Here is a 19,493-nt window from a genome sequence, read left to right as displayed (position 1 = left end):
GGGACCACCTTGGGGGTGCCACTGGATCTGTGCTTAATACATTTTAATGTATCTCTAGCTGTATTATACCATAGATCACATATCGAAAAGGAATCCAATTTATCCAACAAGAGAACACTACCTCATGCCCTTAAATAGTTCAAATTAATGAAAATATATATATACATTTTCACGCTGAAAGACTGGGATGGAATGGAGAAAAAATGCTGGTGTGTAATTTTAGAGGCTACAGGAGTTCAAAAGTCTTAATGGAATGACTTGTGCACAAGCCAAATGAATTTTTTTTTTTTAGCTCTTGCTCCTCGCCTATTCCAGGTGTTCATTATTCTAACCATGGAGACCATCCTGAGGGTCGTGCCATGTTCTAATTCCTAATTAACTGCCCAGAACAGAGATCATGGTCGGCAGTGACCCTGACCGGCAAACAGAACCAGTCAGAGTCTCAGGGTATTACTCTTACTCAGGATTGTACGCACTCATTCCGAATAAACCCTCCTCCAACATAGTTAATGTACCTACCGTGTGTCATGGAATTGCAAGGAAATGGGTCATGCTTTCAGAAAGACGACCTAAAGCCTGCTGGAGGCATTTTTAAGACGAAACACCTGAGGACTTTGGGGCTTATGGGTAACCAGTGTTAAAAGATCCTGATGTGATTCTGTTTATTTGATGTGTGCCACCTATCTGTCAACCAGGAATAAAGAGGGGGCAAATAATACAAATGACTAATTCCCTGACTTCATGGTTAATCTCAGCTAAAGCTGCGTACCTATCAGTGACGTGTTTTTACACTGTCTCTGAGATTAGTCGTGTGTACACTTGCAGTGCACGTACATATTGGGGTATTGCTGGAATTCATAGGGAATACAAAAGCAGTGGTGGTGACTAAATGTCTATGTTTGCTTAGGAGAGATCAGGCGTGCCCTCTGTGTTACAACACGGGCCACCTGCAGTCTGGGAAATAGGTTTCTGGGGGGAATTAGAGGATTCTGATGAATGAACAAGACAGACATGAGTAACCCGGCCCAATATGCTGCTTATCTACAAGCTTATGTTGCACAAAGGAGGCAGATAAGCTAAGACATGCCAGCAGGATGAGGGAATGGAGTAAAGAGTGGAAATAAGGCTGAGGGGGGAGTTGAAGAAAACATACCCAGGTCAAGATCTACAGGAGTGCGGTCAGTTGCGACAGAGCCCGGATGCTTTGAATTGCCGCAGAACAATTAACCATTGACCAGAGGGACGAGACAAGTTACATAGCATGGGATCCATGTCATTCATGGTTATTCTATTCCAGAGACCATGAACACAAAGCATAAAGTCATTATTAAGGCCTCTACCTGCCCTGGGCAGTGAATGCAACAGTAATCAATGAGAAAGGAAGGTATTGTGGTTGGTCTTGGAGGACAGGTGATATTATGTTGGTGCGTATGGATAAGATTATCCTGTCTATTAGTGATCTCTTTGAGGTAGGTGGTCTGGAGGGTATCAGCAAGAATCACGTTGCAGCTATTAATTTGTGACAGTGAAGGAAGGACACAAAAATTCTATGGCCTAAAAATGACTCACTCTCTGCATTTGTTTGACTTTTTAATTATTAACTTTATTAACAGACTTGAGCCTGTATGATACATTACTCTTACAATGTGGTAGGTTCTTTAAACCATTTTTTGTTTCAGCTAGTTCATGCCTTGCTGTTTGGGACTCCCTAAAAACTTGGTTTGATCCCTACCTTTGCTCTGAGTGCACATTAATACTTAATATGCACCTTTGTAAGAATGCAGAACAAAAGTGATTTGGGTTTAAAGAAAGAAAAAAAAGTTAGACTAAGTGACAAAGTATGGGCTGGTTTTGTTTCTAAAGCTTGAAAAATTACTACAAGTATGAAGGCATACAGAATATACCACTCTTGTTTTCCTATCATTTGCATATTTGGTCTCACAGCAGCCTTGTATGCCCGTTTTGGCTGGGCATCTCTTGATGCAAAATACTACATTTATATCAGAACACAAACCCCCCATCTGTGTAGATTATTGTTGTAGCATAATTTGGGTTTAATTTAGTCCAGTTGTTCTCAGCCTCTTTCTCAGCCTCAGGTCATGGATCCCTGTTTGATAGGATTTTGCTTCAGGGACCTCCATCTGAAAAGATTTTGATTGCATATGATTAAGACCAGAATTCTCTAGTCACCAACTACAGTTGAGGGGATAACTGTGGAGGAAATTAATCCTATGACCAGGATAAACAGACTTATGATTCTTTCTTACATTGGGTTCACTTCTATCGGGAATTAAATAGTGAAAATAAACTCTTCCCCTTTTCCTGGGGACCCTCTGGAAGTCTCTCAAGGACCCCTGGTTGAGAACCACTGATTAAGTCCATCTAAATATATTTTTTCACTATTTAGTTGTACATATACTTCAATATTATGCTACAATGGTCAATTTTGAAATCTATTAGCAATCAGGTAAAAGTCATTTGAAAATCCGCAGGGAAGTCTGTGCCAGCAGTACAAAGAGGAAGAATTTTAAGTGTATCTTCATAAATTGATAATCATAACAAAAACTCCATTTGACATCCCAATTAGGTCTCCTGTGGGTTTAATCTTGGGGCTCAGGCAAAGACTGACATAATAAAAATTAAAAAAAAAATTAATAAAAACATTAATAAACAACATTTTAGGTTACAGGTCTGCTAGCTTATCCAAAAAGTGCCTTCTTTGATACTACCTCTGGAGTCACCAACATTTTTTTTTTGTAGTCCTCTAGCTCATTTCATACATTAAAAATCTGTCCAGCAACAATCCTACTTTACTTTAAAACCATCCCAACTGTGACATCTGGTCTGAATTAAGTCTGCCACAAAATACAATTTTTCAAACACTGTCCCTGTGTCTGATCGGTGTTTGGCATTGTCTGGTAAATGAAAAGCCACACTGAGTCCCCGCATAGTCCTGTTCGAGCACTTCACAATAAGCCACAAGTGACAAAATTGAACTTCAGTTGTCAAGTGCCATAATTCCATCCCCGGTGTATATTATGCAATCATCCCCGGCGCCAGGAAACAAATCCCATTGACTTGATTCCTATTTAATTATTCTACTTGAAAATCCTTTCTGCTCACTCTTTTCTCTCAACCTGAGAGAGAGGGGGGAAAAAAAGAAATTGCTTTACCCATTAAAAAAAATCTCCACCTATTCAAGAATTGCATTGCTCCCAGCTTGTCAGATTCCATTCATGAGAACCCACCTTCAGCCCTTATTTTATTTAAACCTTAGCAAATGTGGCACACAACACAATGGGGCTTCACTGAGGTAAAATAATTGCCTAAATACAGTGTGACAGGGGAGGCTGATTCATTCTGGAGAAAACATTGCCTGTTGAGGGCAAGTGTTGACGGAGTAGCGAGAGACAGTTAAGTGAATGGAGAAAGAATGACAAGAGGCACAGAGAGGGGCAGTGTACAGTTTCCATCACCAAACAAAACACTACATATTTCTTTGAAAGACAAAGTGTTAAGTTAGGCTACTCTGTACGCTGTCAATAGCCACGTTCATCATCGGGCCAGCCGCAGTCTATATATTGATTAAACCATCCATCACTTAAACTCTACAAGACATTATTTCTAATTAAAAAGTACGTCATAAATTTTGGGCTTTATTGCCAAGCTGCGGCTGTAAATAAAATTCAAGGGAGGGCGGAAGCAGATTGCAGCCCCTGTCCACGGTTTAGAGCCACCGTAAAAAGGACAGACGGCTCTGATGGCACCTTTGGGATCCTCACGCACAGACCGCTGGGCTGACAGCAGGGAGGTGCTCTGCTTCATTCCAGATAAACAGATGCAAATCAATAATTCCTCTGGTTGTGTTTTTATAAGACAGGCGCTTCCCCTCAGAGGGGGCTAAGGAGCAGGGCATGCATATGGAGAGCACATATGCAAATTCAATTTTCATAAACCACTTGGGAATATGTAAAAGGAACAGCGGCCGATGTACTTGAAAATGATGTATAATCATAAGAGGTCATGAAAGTGTATGAAAGCGCTCCATCACACGACTGGCTTGGCTAGCAGGGCTGACAGTGACAACAAGCACCTATTATCTATCTGTGTCTCCATTTTCCTCTGCTAAACAACAATTTTGCTGCCAAATATGCAGTCACAGGACATTATTTAATGATCCCTGTTGATAAAGAGGCCATTAGTACACCTACACTGTAGCCAAAGCTGTGACGTTGGAGAGAGGCAAACACAGAGCACACTCTCAGTCATAGCAGAGGACACTTCACGTTTGACAACTTCTGATTACCTCAGCGTGTACGCTGGTTGTCAGGCGGTGAACTCCCCTGACAGCCAGTTACAGAGTGGCAGTGTTGGTTATTTTCTGACGGGCACAGAGGGATGTCTGATTTCACAGGTACTAGCCAAAGGGAGGGAGGAAATGGAGGGAATTGGGGGAAGAAAATGAAGAAAAGGCATGTCATGGGCTCCACAGCCTCCGCTGCCAACAAAGGAAAGCGTGTGCAATCATTATTCATCTGTCTCCGTTGCCTCTCCTGGGCCGATTTTTTTTTTGCCACACCTGCCAGAACGCGAGTAGCTTTGACCACACATGCGCTTTCTGACTGTGACTTGATAATGGCGGAAAGGCTGGGGAATCATATTTGGTTAACTGATCGCCAGACAGGTTTGTCGCCAAAGTGAGGGAAAGTGGCCTTGGTCTCGCTGAGAGACAGAAAGAGCGAATCACCGTCCGGGGGGAAGCGAGAACTAATGAGTGAGCTAAAAAGGACAAGATGGAGTGATCCTCTATAAAAAGACCAGCAGTAATCTCTTCCTCTCCTCCCGCTCCTCTCCCCTTAATGTCCTAAGAGATCTTGGCTCCTCCGTAAAGCCTGCTGCCTCCGCACATCAAACAGAGCTGATTAGAGCCGCACACCTTGCTGGAGCTGAAGCCTTGGACAGGGTGCAGCCGAAGTTCAAGAGAGACTCAGTGTTACAAAAACCAAAGAGGAAAACTCTTCAAGTTGGTGGGCATCTCTCTGGACCAGATGCATTTGAACAGCTTCCACTAAATCAGCATGTGACTGCAAATACTGACTTCAGTATCCACTTACCATATCTCTAACCCGGTGCCTCGGAGCTCAAATAACATCGGTGTCTTTCAAATTAGGGCCATAGCTGCTTTGGATTCTTCTGTCATGTCAGATGATATCAGCGTAGCCCCAGAGGTGCGTGCAGCGCTTTAGTCTAATCGTCATCAACCGATCGTCCTGTTCGTTCCCATTAGCATAAATGGTCACGGTGAGGAGGGGAGGGCGATAGAATGCACAGTGGGAAGGAGAAGGAGAGGAAGGGTTGGCAGGAGGTGATGGAGAGAGACCACTGAGCTGCTGTGTGAGCTCGCTGTCAAGGGTGTTGTTTTATTAAGACAGCCAAACTGTCAGGGCAGGTATCAGGAGAGCAGCCGGGCACATGACAAGACACTTGTGCTAACATCCCAGTAACCCGTTCTCATACCGAAATAGCTCCATCCAAATTTACCGCTCTCTCTGTCACACTTTGGGGGCACACCACTGTCGAAGGGACTCACCTCTACCAATCAAGACACTGAGACGTTCACCTGCATAGCCTTCTGGGACTGGAGAGGTGGGCTGTGACAGGCAATAACAATGTGCGTTTGTGTATGAGAGATGGATTGGCGAAGAGAAAAACTACAAGTTGTTACAAAAGTGTATTTTTCCAGAGATCACGCCACTAGATCAGCGTTAAAGGAATGGTTCAACACTCTAGATGGGAAGATCGATCATTCTCATACTTGTCCTATCATGAAATATGAAGCTACAGCCATAATTCAGTTAGTTTAGCCCAGCATGGCTATGTCCAAAGCTAAAACCATCTACCAGCACCTCTAACACCCACTGATGAATAGGTTAATAGCAAGATTTAAATGTAAATATTACATTTTAAAGCTAGGGTGATGTGTATTTCTTGGCTGGGCACAGTGACGTCTTGTCTTGTCATCAATATGAGTTTGTCAGGCAACCAGCGGAGTTTGCTCCCTTAAAACCACAAATTGTTCTTCATTATCGTTGGCACCGCTGTCGCAACAACCACCAAATCGCTTTCTGTTTTCCTCAGACTCTAGCAACGGGACTCTCTGTCTTTTGACGGGTAGAGATTCCACAGTTACTTTGACAGTTCCACCAACCACTATTCCAGCTATTTGGGATAGTGACTCAGAAGAACTTACATTGACACTCGTTGGTGAGTGGGGATAGCTACAGATACAGCTACTGGGGAAAGCAAAAGAACTATCCTCTTCCATTTTTGGTTGCGCAATGGCTGACACACTTCCTCTGTGACATAAATCGAGCCTTCGTTGGAGATCGTACCCGGTGGTAGACAGAATTGCATTGTGAAAATGAGGCTTATAGAGTGCTGCAGGAGTAAGTCCTAAAACCCTGAAATTACTTAGCATTTTAGCACTCCCTGTTCCCTCGTCTTGGGTTTTGCGAATCAGTTGTTGGTTAGTCTGTGGTTAACAGAAGCTTTTGAGAATTTAATGCTTTGTTGTATGACATAAAATAGGTCAGTAAATACCCCAATCGTGAATTTTGAAGCTTTTAGGTGTCTTAAAAAAAGGCGGCTGCTAACAAGTGGCTAACAGCATTGTTGGGTGGTGACGTTAATTCATGCAACCGTAGTGTTGTTCGTTTATAGCCCAAGCTTAGCTTCTTACCTCTGCCGATTGCATTTACGCTTTAAAAATTTTAAAAGTGGTGCTTGTGAAAATTATATTGTTGAAGAAAACATGTAAGTAAGTATGTAAGCCACAGAGCTTATTTTCTGCAATAATCCAAAACCCAATGGAAAAATCCCATTGGCTTTTTGATGAGGGAACCAAGATTATGCTAACTTTGGTGTAGGCCTATAAAAATAACCGTCATCCTTGAAGCACTTAATAGGGAACCAATCTAAGCGCCAATGGTGTCATCCATTATCCAATCATTGTGCAATCAACACCTTCAAAATGATAAGTTAAAGCAAAAGACTTGTCCATTTCCATTTTAAAGAAACAAGAAATAAAATGTATATCATTACTGAACTTTAGAGGTGCTGGTGGGCAGATTTTGTTACATTTAGAGAGCAAGAGATCCGGGCTAGCTGTGCACCCTTGTTAACCAGTCTTTATGCTTTGTGCTAAACTAAGGTAACCGGCTGCAGCTTCATATTGAACAGAAAAATAAGAGAATTGTATCAATCTTCTCACCAAAGAAAAAACGGGCTAACATCCCAAAATGACTACCTTTAACCTCTTTTAACTTTTTAATTAGCTGTGGCTGAACGATTGATTTTTACAGTTGTGTGAATGTGTGAAAAACCCTCTTAGCACTGTATATTAAATATTCCTGAGTGAGATACACAATTAGCAGGGTTTAAAAATGCATGTATGCATGCGGAAACCACAGTCGGAAAAAAAAAATCCCATGATAATGCAGTTCAAAAGAGAGGGCAACGAAGACATGAATATTATATTGGCAGGGGTGGAAGGGGTGGACATGCTCTGCAAACACCACACTTGGCAGATGTACATACAAATTTAATGTACGTACACACATGCCAGCTGACATGCACACATGTGCTAATCAAGCATGACCACCACACACGCATACATAAAAATATCTCAGCACTGTGTAATACACAGTATATACTAGTAATATTACAGCTGCCTTAAGCTCAGAACAGTAGATCAAACTTAAAAAAAAGTAATGCCCTAGTGTGGTGTGCAAGGGGCAGTGTGGGCACTGGGTCTGAATTATGAAGCCATTGCCTAAGTGCCAAAAACTGCAGTTCCTCAAACGGCCACTTGGGGTTGGTTCCGAAAATCAATCTCCTTCACAGCAGAAATTAACACATTTACAGCCTCCTAAAAGAAAATGGTTTTTGTCTCCATAGCTAATTTCCCGTTCATAACAACTGCACAGGGGGTGAATTTTTATATTACCGCCCCATTTAATTATTCTTAAGGCTCAAAATTATGCATAATTAAGGGCATGGGCACTCTGAGTGACAGGTAGGTGCCATCTGCTGACAAGTTGCTACCACAGTTGTACTAAAAGACCTTCTAAGAAGGCGAAGTACAGCTTTTCCAGTAAGTATATTTTGTTCTAATGTTTTTTTCAATTGAAAATTAGCATTAGCATTAGCACAGGTAACCATAGACCGTAAATACGCCATGCTAAACAAGCTAGAAGCTAGTTTCAGGGTCAACACCATAATCTTGTCCAAATATGGTCACCTCCGGCTCCAAAAATGTTTTAATGTTTTCAAGCCTATTTTTTGCAATTGAAAAATTAGCATTCGCACAGTTAGCCATAGACTGTAAATACACCATGCTAAACAAGCTAGGAGCTAGCATTAGAGTTAACGCCATTACCATGTCCAAATATGGTCACTTCTAGCGCCAAAAATCCACAGTCCACAATCCAGAGTCCACAAATCAATGAGTGATGTCCATGGATGTATAAAGCAACCTAGTCACAGTGTTTTTTCTTATGAAAGTTGCTCAGTAGCACATTAAGCCCAAACAGGGTGATTTCCATGGTATGAAATTACTCAGATCTCTCACACTGTGGGACCCATAGAGCTAGCTCGCTAGAGAATTATGTCCCAAGCACGACTGAGCAGCTAACTTCCAATGGCCAGGTGGCTAACTCCCGCTTTAGCCCTCCCTCAACTTTAACTTGAATTGTGTGGCTCTTCCAGACATTCAAAATGTTTTCTGATCGAATGCATAAAATTTGGATAGTGAATTCAGTCTATGGAAAAAAGTATTTTTGGGACCCACAGAAGTTTTAATTCTACATTTGGCCACGATAAAAAATTGGCTTCAAATCCTGGCGGTGTTTCTGTGGGCTTGATGACATCACAGTGGTTACGTCTACTATTTTTAAACAGTCTATGGTAGTGTGATATGTGTAAATCTACTTTTAATTAATTCCAAAAGAGGCAAATACACAAATGGCAGAACTAATATTACTCCTTAATTAACATAAATGAACATAGGTACATTTAAAGGTCAAAATACACAATACATTAAACAATACCTAAAATATCTCAACAGATTGTATTTGTTGCACAACACTGACCCTTCAACCCCAGTTTACAAGTAAGTGAGTGAAAATGAGATGACTAAGAGACGTTTTCATGCAGCAGCAGGAGTGTTCTCACTTGAACTCTGTGCCTGTTTGGACAAAATGACCACAAACATGTCTGAGCAAATATATTTCCAGCAGTTGTCAAGACGACAGCAATTTGCATGGAGGGTCAACAAATCTGTCATTATCAGGCCTGCACTACATCAAGCAATCAGACAGTATGAGGTTTACTGTCAGGTGGGTTTCCACCTTCAAGGAATTGTAGGTGTTTGGTGCATACAATAAACATTTGTGCTGCCTTTTAAATAATTTGGTCATTTAGAGGGTTTAGATGCTCTGTCCGGTATCCTTGAGCCAGGCTGCTTTGGTGCTGACCGTAGTTGCCTGAGTAACAGGACACAACAACAAAGACGTGCAAAGTCAACTACCTCTGGACAGGATTCAAATTCAAGAACACTGCTGACATCGGCCAAAAGGATTTCACTCCTTTTCCATTCAAATGACCTGTTTTGCATCATTTGGAGAAGTCCGGGCAGGATCACACTATGAAAACAAACGGCAGGGCTTTAAGATAACAGAACCAAAACTTGGCGGGGCTAATGTCATCACAGGCCATTATGGTCAAACTAACTTGAATAGGTGATGCTATGGGCAACCATGTTGGGTATGCAAAGCATTGTAGGAGGTGCAGAGGTTCACACTGAGTGGAGAAGAAGGTTCGTAGAGTTTGTGAATACTAAAAAAACACCTTACCCAGATAATATCCCTCACATCTTAATTCCAAAGATCTCTTACTCCCTAACCTTATGATCTGTTGAATCATTACAAAATATTTTGCTTGTAAATCCCGGATTTTTGCCTCCCTTAACCCAAAAAAGATCTCCCTGAAGTAGATTAGACTTAATCCAAAGTGACCACAAATTAGGCAAAAGAAGGTGCATCAAATGAAGGTTGTAATTCCACGCCGGGGCGCATTAGGGTATTTATCGTCAAAGCGATCCCCAGCTTTTAATTCATTTGACATCTTTCAGCACTAATACAGTATCTGATTTCTGAGAAGCACCAGTACACAGTCACACAGCGTGACATCTGGAGGAAAGCAGCGGGTTGCAGGACAAGTCGCTGAAAAGTGTTTCTACACAGAACAGAGACCAAGGCCATTATGTCTGCACCAGATTTACGCTTCATATCTAAAAAGCACGAGCCAGCGCCACACGTAACTATCACCCGCTGCTCTCAATGTTATTCAAATGACAGTACAATTCTATTTTCACCTTGCAACTAACTACTCCTATGTCAGCAACATTTACTGTTCTGTCGTTTGTGCCGGATACGCTGGCGAACTGGGAAATTAATTCTAAAAATGGGATTATCCTGGAACGTGTGTAGTTGCTGGGATTGAGCTCAAAAGTAGTCCCCAATTATTCTCCTCTGAAATCTTCCGTCCCATCATGTGGAGAATATGAGCCCCTGAGGCCTTATCAAAAAGGTGATATGATGACACATTCTCTCACTATGCAGCTTTTTATGCCTTGATCTTACTGAATGCAATGTTGTAAAATTACATCAACAAGGGCTCGAAAAGCAATGTAAACATTGCATGCACAAAAAATAAATCTGCACTGCCGCAAGGAAGTTGTTAGGGAAAGAGGGAAGGAGGGGTGGCTGCGTTGAGGTAGATGAAGGGGAAACTGGTTACATGGATGTAGCAGGGTATGTTTGTGTGTGTGAGCGAGAAGGAGGAGGAGAGAGGGGGGGCGACGGCAGGCAAACCTATCATCCACGGAGCCCACCAGTAAACTCTGGAGGGCAAACAATCTCCCTAATTGAATTCAATCCAGGCTCACCACAGGAGGCACCGAGGCTAGTGGCTCCATTCAGTGTGGAGAGGGCTGGTGGAGTTGGCGGTGGCGGTGGCGGAGGGAAGTGTGTGTGTGTGTACGTGCATATTGACGGGATGAGGAGGGGAGGGCTTCAGCCGGCATGACAAGTGAGCGAGGAAAGGGAAGGAAGATAAGTACAAGAAGCAGGGAGCAAACACAGGGTTGTAGAAGACAACAATGACAAACAGACAGGGAGAGGAGAAAGAGCTCGGTGCGTGAAGGTTTTGGTGGTTATGGGGGGGGTGGAGGGGTGTACAAGGAGCACAAGATTCGAGGGGTAGAGAAATGGAAGCCAGCTGCGCTTTTGCATGATTACACCGAAAACATCATTTGCATGAGGGAATGAAATCCAAATACGCAGGGTAGATACGTATGGTTACCGACCAAAAAAGCCCTCCTTGTCGCTGGCGGCAGAAATTAAAGGCTTACCAGCGATGTCCCACAGATTTGCATATGAAGATGAGTACCTATCATGAATCATTTTCATAAACATCCCATTGCACACAAAGAACAAGCCCAATTGGCCCACATGAATGCTCTTCATTACTGCGCCGTGTTGGGGGGGTGAACTGCCTGTGTACTTAATCTGTGATCTGTTACGTATTCATGACATGCAATGAGACGTTTTCAGCTCAGTCTGATGCTGTCAGAAATGGTGATAAAATTGTACAATACCTTGGTGTGAGGCGGAGTGTGATTCTTGAGTGTTCTCCTCACAAATCCTGTGTATCACATTCCAGATAGTAAAACCATGTTCTATCCTGTAAGTAAACAGAGAAAGAAAGCAGGTTAGAAGGCAGAGCAGGATAATCTTGCGTCAGTAAAACATGGCAACACTTATTCTTTCAAAATAGGTGACAGAAGAAATAAACAGTGCAGCAATATAAACCTTTAATGCCTCCCAGCATGACCTTAAGTAACCTTTAAAGGGTAAGTTCAGTATTGTTTAACCCTGGACCCTATTTTCCCATGTTTTTATGTCTGAGTGACAACAGTTTTTGGAATTTGTCCCGTTTTGAGCAAGACCACTTCAGTCTGCAGCCACGTAACTGGATTTAATGTAACCACACAGTTCACACGTCAATGTACATTAACTAAAACTGCTTGTTTTTGCCACTGACAGGCTCATACTGTCATAAAAAGGGCCTGTTAAAGGGTAAGTTCAGTATTTCAACCTGGACCCTATTTTCCCTTGTTTTTGTGATTAAGTAACTAATGGGAACAATTATTTTTTAAATAGGTCCAGTATTGAGCAAGAGTGCTGCGGCTGGCAGCGGCAAAACAGGCTGCAATGTAATCTCTGGGGGCAATTGTGCACCATCATTTTACATCTACTAAAAGGGTCAGATTATTATTCTAATTATCTCACAACATATCGAAAGGATCCCTACAGAGACAGATCTTTTTCTTTGAGAGTAACATCCTTTTTGTTTGACCAGAAACAGCCCCCAAGTCCCCATCACCAAACCCACCAGACTCCATTTAAATAAATAGTTATTTCAGCGCATACAGAGCCAGCGTATTTCCACATCTATCTGGGTGTATTGTTTTTTTTTTAAACCAAACCAGAATTGGTGATTGTTGGGACAATGGAAAGACAAACCAAGATGGTTTTGTGAGTTTAATTTGTTTCTGTTAACTTGAATGAACGTATTTTACCATGATTAAATTACTGGTTATTTTAAAGAAGTCTGGTGAGTTTGGAGATAGCAATTTCAGTGCTGTTTCTGGTTAAACAAAAAGGATCTTACTCTTAAACAAAAACATCTTTCCATAATGTTGTCAGACACTTAAGCCCTTTTTAGATAGGAATTGTGCAAATTTGCAGGAAAGCCCAATCAGTCTTTTTTTCAGCATTGGCAGTATAAAAACAAAATCAGGGAGTGTGGTAAATGCCACCTACCTACTTTTGTTTATACAGAATGCGCCTTTTTCGGGGCAATGGGGGTGTGAGCAAGTAACAAAACGTGTAGCTCAGCGCGTGATGTAAACAGTGACGTGGAGGGAAGCCACGGCTGGTCAGTCCTTCGGCGATTCTCTTGTAAGTCGGCCCGTTCTTCACCGTTCCTGTCATCTGAGGGTTAACGGCCTCTTCGTCTGCGAGGGCAAGGAGGTTGTGCAATTCCTTGTCTCCTCAGTTGCTGATCTTTACAGTGTCTTTCAGGTTTCCATTTTCCTCTTACTACTCGCTGCTTGCTAATTCCTGCTATCAGCTGTTTCCTGTTTATCCACCACCAGTGGGTCGCACATCAACAGCTCCTCCCACATGTCATCAACAGCCCCTCCCGTTGCAGAAGGCTGCCTCGGTCTGTTTAAACTAAAAGGGTTCCGCCAATATGACTACCCTATGAGGCGGAAAATTGGGCACCGCGGATAAACTCGCCAATCCGGCTCTGTGTGTCTAAACGCTCGCAGCTTGCCAGCAAAACTGCCCAACATTCGCGGAAAATCTGGCAATGTAAAAAGGGCTTTAGAATAATAATCTGACCATCAGTGGCAAAAACAAACATTTTTAGTGGACGTAAATAGACGGTGCATAATTGCCCCATGTGATTACACTGCAGCCTGTTTCGCCGCTGCCGGCTGGAGCACTCTTACTCAACATTGGACCTATTTCAAAACGAATTGTTCCTATTAGTCACTTAAACACAAAAACATGGGAAAATAGAGTCCAGGTTGAAAAATATCGAACATACCCTTTAACAGTCCTGTGACCATCCATGACATAGATTTATTTTAAAAAACTAAAAAGAATCATTACTTTTCAATGCCAGAAGTGTTAGTCACAGTTGCATCACACACAAACTCTATATTTTGCTCTCTTCTGGGTCGCCCATTATTAAGTGGCATCTTCATAAATTTTTCAGCTGTTGTCTGGTTCCCATAGTGGTGATAGAGCCCGATTGCCGCTGTATGAAGTGCTATTCAGGTCACATCAGCTTTTAATGGCTGATTTATTAGGGCCCAACAGGGGCTTGGTGATGGGCTGCAGGACAAAGAGCCTGTTTTAAACTGCATTAACACTCTGCAGTAAATATCCCATACAACATTAGCATTTTGATGACTGCCTCCCCCAGTCACCTTTTTAGCCGCCTCGTTGTCCCTCGCACACATTTTGCTCCCCTGCTCTGCCTCTTAGCCTTTGTATCAATCCATCCTTCGCGTGTGCCACTTTCTCTCTCTCAGCCTTCACGTCAATCTGCTCATTACATTTCTCGCTCATCATATTCAACGTAAACCTTCTGCTGCTCTGATACCAGTGTGCACAGGTGAAGTGGTTAAGTTTAATTATGGCTGAATTAATAGGTTACATGAGCGGCTTCACAGAGGTTTGTTTAAATTTAGTGAAATTGAAAACCACGTTTCGTCTTCACCTTCAGCGCAGAAAAAACATGTCACCTTTCTCGCTTCCATTATTGTGATGCAAACTATCTTTACATGTTTTATAATTAAATCACAGCTGCAATCATACAAGCGATGAGCCCCAAAGCTTTTGTAATTGAGGTGTCTATAGCAGGTTAGGGTCATGAATAATCAGCCAAAATTAAAAAAGAATTAATCAGTACTGCTGTGTTTACTATGCAAATTCAGTAGATATTGGATTACACAGAAATTAAAAAAGGTTTTGTTTTTTTGTTTTTCTACTCTAACTAATTTGGGCTGTCTGTCACTTGTCAACATATCTTTTAATAGCACTGGCACATGCTTGAAAAATTACCTTCTACGTCCATAATAAGTCATTAACAGAGAAACAAACATGAAAAAAAAAGCTTTCTGTTTGGAGCTGTCATCAGGTTTGATACTGTGCATGCATCCCCGATCTCTCACACACTGAGTAAAATGCTTTTTTGTTTCAAATTATGCAGAGATGCTACAAAAGACAAAAAAAAAAATGCAATTATATTGCCAAACTTCCAAATATCATCTGGGCACAATGGCTGACCAATCTTGGCTTGCGAACAAGTGCTGGGGCCGTGCTTCATCAAATCTGCTGTTCATTATGTTTGATCAAATTTGAGACTTTGGCAGAGAAAGCAGATGCCATAGGTCGATTCAGATGAACTGCCGAAGCTAGTTTGGTCAACAGAGCATCTGCCAGTCATTTAGCAAGCCTGGAAGTGTTTGGAAAGGAACACAATCACACCATATTGCAACAACTCTAACCACAAACTGTTGTGCTAAAGGAGAGACAGAGTTCACAGACAATAGAAAATAAAAATGAAATTCCGGACGGCTTAATGTTCCAAAGTTGGCCGCATCACACTGGACCACTTTTATCCAGACTTCATCCACAGTAATTACAGCAATTGTACAAATCTTTATTTTACATATTTACCTCTTATAAAACCCATTTTTGCTGCCCCTCTCCCTGATCTTCCTCGCTGAGCGGAGACACCGTCAGAGCCCAATTCAGACCTGCTCTCTTATAATCATCTGTGTTTAAGTTCTGGCAGTAGATGAGAACTGAAGCTTCCAAAATATCTTCAAAGGCTTTTGGACTAGAGAAATGTACACCAGGCAGTTCCAGGCTCTCAAGGCAATCTTGTACCATTACTCCTAGGATGCTCATTCCAAAGATATGCAATTCTATTGAAGTACTAGGCATGGATGACCCAGTGTGACACTGTGTGAGAAAGCTGCTTATTAATGCCAGGTTGCTCATTAATGAAAGCATAACATTACTCAGGAATGTGCAGAGTTTACACTGCAACAACACATAGCTGTTATTAGTGCTGAACAATTTGGGGAAAATGTGTAATTGGTATATTTCTGAGTAACTTTGCAAAAGTGATTAAATTGCTAACTTTCTATAGAGGCTTGTATTTAAAGTAGTATATGGCATTAAACAAGTTATGAGTGAACCAAGTACAAACTTATCTTGTTTAAACATGACTAAAATCAAATAAAATAATAATAAAATAAAAACATATATTAAGAATTTTGTATCTAGCCACTTGGAGAATAATCATGCCTGAATGTTTTTGGTATCGGACCTACAACACCAAAAGTAACTGTTGCCACCTCTGTGCTGTAGCTGCTTAAGCTAACGTTAACGTACATAACATTAGCTTACGTTGGTTTATTTTTAGATTTGACAGTTTTATGTTAAAGCTCAAAATAATTATGCTTAAAGTACACTAGCTATCTGTCATTTAGGCATAGCCCACACAGACAAAAGATTTTTGCATTTTGGCCTTTTGTCCACACGCAAATTGCATTTTAGGTCACTAAAAACGTTTCTTTCCTAAAACTCCATCCAGGGTTAAGATTTTCAGAAACTCCCTTTCTCAGTTTCGATATGTAGACAGGCAAAACTGAGTTTTTATCCTGTAATGTCAGAGTGTGCTATCTGTTTTGTGAGGTGTCACAAATGAGGCGGCCATTTTGTGCAATGGTGGACCAAAATAGTGCTGACTCTAATGTTGCTACCAGGACTTTTTACATGTTGATACAGTGAGGAACAGAGGCGTCATATGTGCTACGAAGGTCAATGCTACAGGTAGCCTTCTGGTAATAGCATTTTGTCAGGCTGCTAATCGGCCAACAGCTACTTCTTCTTCTTCTTTGCGTGGCTTTAGGGTTGCGGTAGTATGGGTTTGGCATACTCTTGACAGCACTTCAATTGTGTTTTAATTTGGACAGTGATTTTTCTTAAAAAGTATGTGTGGATGGGGGTTATTCCAGAAAGGAGGAGGGAAAACACTGTTGATAAAAAATACCTGTGTCCATGTGGCCTAGCCCTTAAAAGTTACATTTGAAAAGTACCGAGCTAGCTGCTAGCTTCCTTATGGAAACTGAGGGGAGGTGATCACCATTTTTTTTATGCCGAAAAAATTGCCATGTATTAAAATATAAGAAATAAAAATACAATTTTCTTTTTGTGTTAGAACATCCTTATAAAGGCTGTTTAAAATAATGCCAAAGAATTTTGCATGTTAAAGGCTGCTGGGATACTCTGAGACAAACAGTCTGACAGTGGGATAATGGTTTGACATCATGTTATTTATTTTTCACTGACTGCTCAGGATATGCAACCAGCCAGTATTACATAGAGCATGAAGTGATTTGAAAGTTTTGTTGGACTGCCAAGTAAGCCAGCCAGAATCATTGGATATCCGCAAAAGAATGATTCGCCATTGAAGGAATGCACAAACCCAAGAGGAGGTACTGTAACTTCAATTGTTCCAGGAAGGGTGCCTTTGGCCCCCGTCTTCATCGCATTATCTACCACTCTCTGTTTTTCAGTTCCCATGGTGAAAGGAGTGTTTTCTAAATTACAAAGTGATGAAACACAGGCTGTCTATCCTGCTTTCACTGCCGTGAACTAACACCTAAATTTGATTTCACACCCCAAAAGTGATTCATTGCCATACAGTACAGTGTGCTGGATATCAGTGTTGAGTGTGGTCACAAGTGCAACTGACCATATTTCTGACCACGCCCGACAGTGATGCTGGGCGTAACAATGCTTTTCTGCCATGACAGATGTAATGTTCCATCATCCTTTATGATGTTCATTCCAACAAAAACAGAGAAAAAAGAAAGCTATCATGACTTGACCTCCTCGTCTCAATAAGCTTACTAAGTCATGATGATGAACTGTTTGAATTCATCAAATACGTTCATGTAGAAGTACAACACAGTGTGTTTAATCTGAACAAGCAATTACACATGAGTGTTTTTTGTCTAACTACTTACAGGTAAAAAGGATGTGTAAAATGCAAAAACAAAAAGGAGCACAAGCCTCAGGGCAACAAAGCACTACTGAAGAACAAGAGTGACAATGAGAAAGAGAAAGTAGACCTTTTCTACTTCATCCAAATTAAACACTCAGTGTAACTGCTTTTCATGTTAAAAGGAGGGTAAACTGCTGCAGTGGGGGAAATTAGTACCAAACACAAGTGCATGGCTAAATATGATGAATACAAGAACATCATCAATTGTTTTGTTTTTGGTTTGGCTGCACTTGCTGTCAGCTTCTCTACAGACTGTGTCGGCTTTGCAGCTGTTGGTTACCTCACCCCCTGGCTCAATGCTGTTTCAAGGTAATCATGATGAAAAGTTCAGGGGCATGAATTTGACCAAGTGAAGAGAAACAAGGCAGGAAAAACGATACGTTTCCTGCCTCAAGGCGAAAAATTGCATATTGTAGCTGTTGGGATTTCTTGAAATACATTAGTGTCTCTAACACCAGCTTATCATTGTGTGTCAAAAAAGAAAAGTGCTATCAGGAGACAAAAGAACATATGAGAAAGCAGTGGACACATGCAGCCGCTGTATGACTGATCCAAGTCGACAGCCTGTGGTGTGTCTCTATAAAAGCATTTACTGAGGCACAGCACCGTGGCCTGCCGAAAGCTCATCAAAGAGTGGCTTATTTTATCAGCCAAGTGGAAAATGTGCTGAGAAAGAGAGGGAGAGGCAATAGTGAGGAAGTCAGCGAGAGTAACTAAGCTATTGTGCCCATCGCTGACCCAAACACCCGCGTTACAGTAGTCACGGCTGCTCACAACAAAAGCTCTAATCGGCGGAGCAGGGCTCTAAATTAAATGACCCTGTGGTTGTGACACTGTAACTGACAAGCCGGTCGGTGCATGCTGAGGCCAAAGGCAAAGGAGATATGGCTAATGAACAGAAAATGTATTGAAACTGTGGCATCTTTTACAAGTAGAGACGGCCTTGAGTAACCTACATACTCCCGGATGAAGTACGCAATGTGCACTGTTAGTGCTTATTCGACTACTTGCAGCTATTTCATAGATTATACAGACTTTCAAATGAGCTGCTCTCAGAGACAGAAATAACCAGGCCTCATAAAGATTTTGTTTGCACCCTCAGGTAAACTGCACTTCTAGTATAACATACCATGACTTTCACCAAATGTAACTACAACACCTCTCACACTGTGAGAATGAGTCTGAATATATTTTCAAGGGTTTAAATCTACTATGAAGAGGTGATGGAAAAGGAGAATGAGAGTGTGAAATACAAACAAGCCCTCTGTTCATGAAATGTAAATTTAACACAAATTACATCGCACTACTATTATCAGTTAAGTAATCATTGCCAGTCAGGACGTGCTTGCTTGGAAGGGAGAGAAAGCTTACTAACCGAAGTCAATGGGCAGCATTTATAATGCATGGGCAGCATCCCTACCCTCAAGGGTCACATTAAATTCAGGGAAGCTGATAACAATTGACTGAGGTTGCTGGCAACTGCAGGAAGATAATGTATACTTACATGTCTGCTTTCTCATTCTTTAGTCTCACTTTAATTCTCTGCCTCTCTATTTTCTCAGCACACACTTCGTGTCTCGTGTCCAGGATTCTTTCTCTTGCTTATTTTTCTCAGATTTCATCTTACTACATCTCTTCTATCTTTATGTTTTTCTCCTACTCTACATTTTTCTCCTGCACTCTGTTACCAATGACAAGATGCGATGAGGGACATA

General features: G+C 41.5%; 1 protein-coding gene across 6 annotated transcripts in view; it reads right to left on the bottom strand.

Moving 5' to 3' along the window:
- LOC126403954 (adhesion G protein-coupled receptor L3-like) overlaps nt 1–19,493 on the bottom strand; it is a 278,598-nt gene that overhangs the window by 235,858 nt on the left and 23,247 nt on the right. For all 6 annotated transcript variants that reach the window (XM_050066833.1, XM_050066834.1, XM_050066836.1 and 3 more), the window contains exon 2: nt 11,717–11,802. The gene's annotated coding sequence lies outside the window, so the exon portion shown is untranslated. The remainder of the gene's footprint in view (nt 1–11,716; nt 11,803–19,493) is intronic.

Source organism: Epinephelus moara, chromosome 17 (assembly GCF_006386435.1).
Source record: "Epinephelus moara isolate mb chromosome 17, YSFRI_EMoa_1.0, whole genome shotgun sequence".
Lineage (NCBI taxonomy): Eukaryota > Metazoa > Chordata > Actinopteri > Perciformes > Serranidae > Epinephelus > Epinephelus moara.
Note: the sequence above shows the minus strand (reverse complement) of the source record. Positions and strands in the feature narration are given on the sequence as shown.